The sequence below is a fragment of the Hibiscus syriacus genome, unplaced genomic scaffold, assembly GCF_006381635.1.
Source record: "Hibiscus syriacus cultivar Baekdansim isolate YM2019G1 unplaced genomic scaffold, ASM638163v2 tig00111758_pilon, whole genome shotgun sequence".
In the NCBI taxonomy this organism is placed as follows: Eukaryota; Viridiplantae; Streptophyta; class Magnoliopsida; order Malvales; family Malvaceae; genus Hibiscus; species Hibiscus syriacus.
Genome location: NW_024063170.1, coordinates 1,403,217 through 1,410,793, shown reverse-complemented (window position 1 = coordinate 1,410,793; position 7,577 = coordinate 1,403,217). Strand labels below are relative to the sequence as shown.

General features: G+C 33.6%; 1 pseudogene; it reads right to left on the bottom strand.

Moving 5' to 3' along the window:
* Nucleotides 1-1,090: 1,090 nt before the first annotated feature.
* LOC120169285 lies at nucleotides 1,091-7,032 on the bottom strand (annotated as a pseudogene).
* Nucleotides 7,033-7,577: the final 545 nt, after the last annotated feature.

Sequence of the window (7,577 nt, the reverse complement as noted above, 5' to 3'; positions counted from 1 at the left end):
GTCATTTTTCAGAAAACACAATAAATTTTGTTAACCAAGAAAATGTTTTACGTTGACCAACCAGTTTTCCTCCAACCAAACACTAGAAAACATTTTTCGGAACACAAATTACGTGAAACAAACACGGGAAAACATTTTCCGGAAAACGAATTACGTGAAACAAACACGAGATTTCGGGGAAAACCAATTCTGTAATTAGTTTTCCCCCAAACAAATAGACCCTTATTTCCCATAATTCATTTTTTAAACTTTTCACTTCAAATAATAAATACTCAAAATAATTTTATTTTATGATTTTAATATTAATAAAATATTTAATATCATTTTAATCAAAATATTAATTATTAAAATATTTAAAATATATTTATTAATATTTCTAATAATATAATATTATATTTTTAATATTATAATAAAATAATCAATTATATTATAATAATATAAGATATTATATTTTGATTTTAATAATATAAAATAAATTATTAATAAAATTTATATTATTTATTAATTTCATAGAAATAATATTATTAAATTATTAAAAATGAATAATATTATTTATATATTTAATATTAATATAATAATCTAATAACATTTTAATAAAGATATTTAAAATATACTAATTAATATTTTTAAAATATAATATAACATTATTACTTTAATAAATAAATAATTTAATTTATAATATTTTTATTTCAATAAAATATACCAATATTAATATTTTTATTAAAAAAATTATAAAAATAATATTTAATAATAAATAAATTATTTTAATATTTTAAAAATAATTATATTAAGTTTTATGATAAATAATATTATTTAATATATTTAATATTTGTAATAAATAATTTTTAAAAACTTGTCAACTAGTGAAAAAAAATGTTTAAACAACATCTTCCAAACATCGTAAAATATTTTTCAAAAAATATAATTCATTTTCCTATAAAACTTTTCCGAAAAACGTTTTACGGAAAATATAATTTATTTTTTAGAATTCAATTTCTAAAAGACTAATTAATGTCAAACAACCAGACCCTAACTTTTATGTTGGTGAAATAAACCAGACTAAGAAAAAGTACAAACTTAAGCGCTTACAACTATTGGGATACATGTATATCAGCTTTTCAGTAATTTTGTTTAAGTGTTGCGATTGTGAATCACCACAAACTGAGATCATCTTCACAAGATAAGATCTACCTGCACAACTATATTGGCCTACGAGATCGTTACTGTTTTATTCGGTACGAGCCGAGAGCGCAAGCAGTGCCAATCTCTCAAGAAACGTATTTGTATGCCCTAGTTTTACAGGAGATTCCTCTTTGCTTATCGAGAATCCAGGTTGATTTATAGGTTAGTCTTGTAATTCGTCTGGTACATGTAACTTCTCCACGGCAGCCTGCTTAAAAAGATTATGATCAAAAGGTGGCATGGCATGGGTGTAAAGAGCAGAGATTCATTTCTCCTTAGGACGTAGCGATACCGAAATGAAGAAAGGAAAGATCGAATGTATGTCGATACCTTGATCGTAGCAACATCAGTTGCGGATGGTTTTAAATCCAAAGCGATTCCGAAATGAAGCATGGCTCTTTCGTGCATGTTACGCCGCTTGTAGATTTTGCCCATCAAAGCAAACACACTGCTTTCACGAGGAGCACTCTCTTTCAGTTCCTCGAGAACTTCGAGAGCATCATCAAATTTCTCCAAGCTCATCAGTATATTAGCCTTTTGATACATGGGAAACGGGTTTTTTCGGTCTGCCAAAATCGCCCGATCCATTATCCTGAGGGCATCCTCACTTCTCTGAAAAATGATTGCAAGAAAAATTCAGACAACTCCCCAAGACAATACCGTTCCAGTTAAGATGTAATAAACAGTACAGAAAAAAGCTTGACCTTTAAGGCATGGAGAGCGGTTCCGAGAAAAGACATTATAACAGAAGAACGTGGGCTTATGTGGAAAGCTGTTCTGAAGTGATGTTCAGAAAACTCAAACTTCTCTCGACGAAGAAAGATCATTCCTAGACCATACCAGGCATTATAATGCCTCGAATCGATCTGAAGGGCATGCTGGTAGCTCTTGATTCCATTCTCAAAATCCTCTAATGCAACATACCTTGCGAATGATGATGTAATGGCAGAACTTTTAATGAATAATGAAGTTTATAAAGAAACAAGTGTGTACTAACAAGTTTAAAACTGAGGGAAGAAACATACTCATGACCACAAAGGGTGTGGGCGTATGCAAATCTTGTATTCAGTTGCACAGCTCGTTGGAAAAATTTCAAAGCAGTTTCTGTAGAAATTTCCCATGGCACACCTGCAAGTTAATTCAAATAATAAAAACAGAATAACGATAATGGTGATTACAGAACTCTCAAAATGGCAGCTGTCTAAACCCTCAACAAAACTGCAATTAAACGAGGAAGGTAGGTAGGAATTAACCGCACGAAAATAACAGCTTAGAGAAACTTAGGATGGTAAAATTTATAAATTATTCAAGAAAGAGAAGGAGCTTGCACTACTCAACAAAAAAATGGATAAATCTACCATGATTGAGGAGCCAAGTGGTCAGTTGATATCAGTTCACGAGCTAGGAAACTTAACTTCATATCTTCCTTTAAATGCTACAAGAAACAAGAAAATAATGACAACATTCGTCAAAGAAATTTAACCATAATACTAGAGGAAAATGGGTACAAGTTTCAAAGAGACAACTTCAAGCAAACAATGTTTCCAGCGATGTAACTTGACTTTTCAAGGATCAAGGGAACTCACATATAGAACAGTGGAGTAAACATCCATCCCTTCGAAACTGTAAGGAGACATCCAAAGGGAAAGACTAAATACCCGATCAGCTTCTAAGTAATCAACCAATTCGAAATGTGCTTTTCCAACCTGCATTAATTTTTTTTGAAATATACTTCACAGTCAATGGATGATGACTCCGCATTAATTATTTGACACTCACTTAACACGCACGTGTCTTGCGAGCATGCTCAAGTCCTTCGGTTAAGGGCAACCAAATTAAGTAAAAAAGTATTTTAAATCAACCTACATAAAATGTGTAAAATTACAACTGCTAAAATACGGAATGCATGCTTCTATGACCTCATCATTAAAAAGATTATTTAAATCACAAGTCAATGTGGCATGATCAACCTGGTATGAGATGATCTGACATCTAGAGAGGAAGAACGAGAATGTTGCAGTGAAAGCATTACCTGGGACAGCACCCAGCTTGTATTATAATGCCTAAGTGGAAGTGTTAGAAAGGTATCTAATGCATCCTGTAGACCGAAGAATTACCAAAAGCATTAAACATTGCCCCAGATGTATGAATTCCTGTTTCTTCAATATAACCAAATAATTACCTGACACCTGTGCAGAGATGAAAATCTGTAGCCTTCGCCAAGGGTTGTTAAAAGGCTTAAAACTTCTGAAGCAGCACTTAAAAGTTCTGTGCAGCTAATAACAACCCCACCAACTGGAACAGTTGGCCCGTCTTGGTCAAGGGATCTAACATCAACAGAAGGAGAAGAACTACAAGTTGCTGATGCCGCATTTGCATGAAAATCATCAAATGTCTCATTCCTTATCCCTAAACAACAACAGAATCAAAGTTTCTCAAAATTAGTTAAATGGAAGAAGGATTTGTGTTTCCATTCATCAGTAGAACGATTAGCATTTTGATTCAGTTCAATCATAAGAATGTCACAATAAGTTCCCAAAATGAACACATGAAACAACTCTTTCTTTCCATCATGCCCATGAATCATAAATCGGCAAATAACAGATTCAAATTGGAATTTATTAAAGAAATAAAAAGTTGCAGCGGCAGTATTCGAAGAATTAGTGATGAATAAGGAGATTTATGACCTTCTTCAATATTTCCGTTGGCCCAAGATTGAGACTTACGAACTGTCACAGTACGAAAAGCAATAGAACTCAACTTGGCTCCAAGGTATTTAGAAGATTTAGTCCCATTTCCTGCTACTGGCGTGGTATTTGCATTTGTGTGGACCCCAGCATCTCCAGTCAATCTTGTACTTCTACGGGAACCAGAATCAGAGAATAGCCTCCCATAAATCTAACCAAAAAAAAAAAAAGATTAACAAACTAGTTGAGGTGTAATACAAGGAAGTTTCGTATTGTATAACATGCTGGCACGAGGATAATACAAGAGCACTGTTTCTACAAGATGGAAATTGACAAGTCAAACCATCAAAAGAGAGCCGACAAATGTTTGAATGGCTCCATGTATCGATTTTTTATATAAAAAAGTTATTCAATCTTATCCAAAAACCTCTGAAGAAAACCATGCTAAAGCCCCAACTAGCTAGACTGTTGATTACAGAAACAACAGACATGGCTAGTGAATATGCCACATGACTGAAACCAAATGGGTCCTCTTTCTGGTTAAAAACATTTAAAGCGGGCATATATATTTGATTAACTATTACTTTATGTTTGAGGGTCAAGAACTATGAAAGAAATGGCGTGCAGATTATGATTTCAATATTTCACCAAAGCTATAGGTTACAAGAAGGCATTAAAAAGAAGTAATGAATTTACAAACACTTCTACGTTTCGTAATTTTCCTTCATCAACAAACTTTCTTCGAGGGGCTTGAATGGCAGAGTTCACAACTGAATTTGGAGAACCATCAGTATTAACCGTGTTGAGATTGGAACCATTTTGCTGCATATTTCAACACAAAATTGGCGGTACAACTCCTGAAAACTACATAATACATAGAAATTCATGTTGGTTGCTTGGCTCCTAATTAGACATTAAAAAGTAAAACAAATCAAATAACCTGAACCTCAATGCATCCACCCAAGTTAACTAACTAATCAAAACATTGAACTCTGCATACTATGTGATTCAGTAAGTTGCATCTCACATCTTACCTGTGAAGCCACTGGTGAAGGCGTATTATAAAATGATATATTTGAAGGACCACTATTTTGTGGCTGAGACGCAGATATAGCTGCTCCATGATGATTACCAGGAATATTTCTGAGGTTACTGCCTTGTGTGTGTTTCAGTTGTCTAGGAATGACATCTTCGGAACCAAGTTTCTGGGAAGAAATCAAACTATAATCCTCACTAGGTGCATGCAAATTTGGGGAAGCTAACCCATGATGCAAGTACTGCTTTTGAATGCAAAGAGCAGCTGCTTCCCCAAAAACCACGGTTGCTTCTTCAGCAGCACCTAATATAATCATACGAAAAGAGAAGAGAAATACTGAGCAAATACAAGATCAAGCCAATCAAAAAAAATTCCAGATCCATTTAAGTGATATATCATCTAAAAGTCTAATGGAGCTAACAGACAAAAATTGAAGTAAAACCAATGAAGTATATCAGTGAACCTATATTAACTAAAAAATTAAAGAAACCAAGAATCTGGTTGATTTAGCATGATAGCATAGCACTAGAAAGAATATAGAACCACAAGAGTATTTTTAGACAGACCTAACATACACAACTCCTCGTATGCAGCCCAAAGTAAAGGATCTATTGACAAAGCCAGCCTAAAATGATGAATGGTGCTTTTCTTTCTATCCGTGTACCTGAAAAGGGGATGTTTCTCAATTACAGAACTTGAAAGATCAAAACTGTTTGATTGAAATATAGTCCCATCATCCAAGTAGTTAATCAAAGGAAAAGTCAAAGCATAGAGGATTGAATTCCTTCATTATAGGGGAAGATTGCACATCTCTACCCAGCCAGTAATGAGGTTAAGTAGCATTATAGAAAAGCAAAAAAAGAAGATGGACGTGGACTTCAACATAAAACCATAACCATCCCTTGCATTTTATCAAGCCATCTTTGGAGAATAATTTCTTGACAATATCAATGCAAATTTCTGAAAACAATAATACATTGTCTGTCCCTAAATTTCTATAATATTTCCCAGAGTTTAAGGTGAAATAACTCAGATCGATCTGCAAATAAGGCCAAGAAGATAATGACAAGGTGCACCAGTTGGAATCTGCAAAAATGAGAAGTAACTATCAAGATATTCCCATCACAAGGTTCATCTGAAAGTCACAGACAACTAATGTCCAAGAGAACATCAGCAATACCACTCCGCCAGGCTCATTAGCAGAACATATAGCCGTTTCAGCTTCATTAAGCAGATCCATCTGAAAGCATGACATCGCAAACAAGTAGCGGGATTGAGTTGTTTGCATTCCTTCATATAAAGAAAAACTTCACTGATGAGCAACAAGATAAGATATTAATGGGAGGCTTTGATTTGATATATTAAAACACCTTCAAACAATTAAAACAAGACAATGCACATACCCTTTAAAATATGATATGCCGAGTAAGCCTGATTGTTCTGCAAGTAGCAAGCAGCTAACAACTGCAAATTCACCTACATTTCAAACAGAAGTTCATAATATGGTTTGATATTCGCCGTAAAGAACCCCACAAGCAAATTACAAGAAAATCGAATTTAGAACCTTAGTGTTATTAATTTATCAAGTTCCAATAAAAAAACCTATATCGTCCAGAAAACTTAACGTTGAACGCCAACTTAAGGGTAACGTAATTTTTTTTTTTTAGTTTGCAAATTACATTACAAGTTGAAATTTGGAAAACAACCATAATCAGAAACTAGAAGCAAATGCTGTGAATTAAACAAAAAAACCAATAAAATTCAGTGGAAAAAAGAAGAATAAGAAATCAATTAATCCCCAAAAAAGATTGAAGCAATGGCCACAGTGGATCTTGAAAATCCAACCAACAGTTTTTCGATTTCACTCAAAAACGATTGGAGAGCTTAAAATTTCTTACTAAAAAGACCAGAAAAGATTTTCTCTCACCAACCAAAACAGAACAAATTTGAAAATAAAAAAAAAGTTAATAAATGGTTTTCTTTCTTTTCTTGTCGAGGGTGAAACAGTGAGTTACCTCGGAAGGGAACTCAGCGCAAAGACGTTCGCAAAGGAATATGGCATTTTTGAACATGAAATGGCGGAGACTGTTTTGAACACAGTCTGTGAATATCGCTTCCATGGCGCTTTTTCTTTTCCCTCTTTCTCCTTATTGGTTCGATCGAAAAAATTAAAATAAAACAGAAACGACCGGAAAATGTTGAAAGAGAGATTTTCTGGGTTTCGTTTAGGTTTCAAAATTGATAAAATAACCTCATTAACCGAAAATGTCTTATAATATACGATTTTAATAAAAAAAAAATTGAATTTGCCAAAATAGCCAACAAATTTGCAACGCGAAAGTTAAATTTGCAACGCGAAAGTTAAATTCGCAACGCGAATTCCAATTTCGCAACCCAGTTTCCAAATTCGCAACGCTAATCTGTAAATCGCAACGCGAATCTGTAAATCGCAACGCGAATTTGTAAATCGTAATAGAGAAGTCAGATTCGCAACGCGATAGTCAATTTCGCAACGCAGAATTTCAAATTCGCAACTGAATTTCAAATTCGTAACACGAATTTAATTTCGCAACAGGTTTTAGTTTCGCAACACAAATGTTTTAGGTATATAACAACGCAGCATCAACTCATAACTTAAATCCTTAAATCGCAACTCATTCCATCTCCATCTA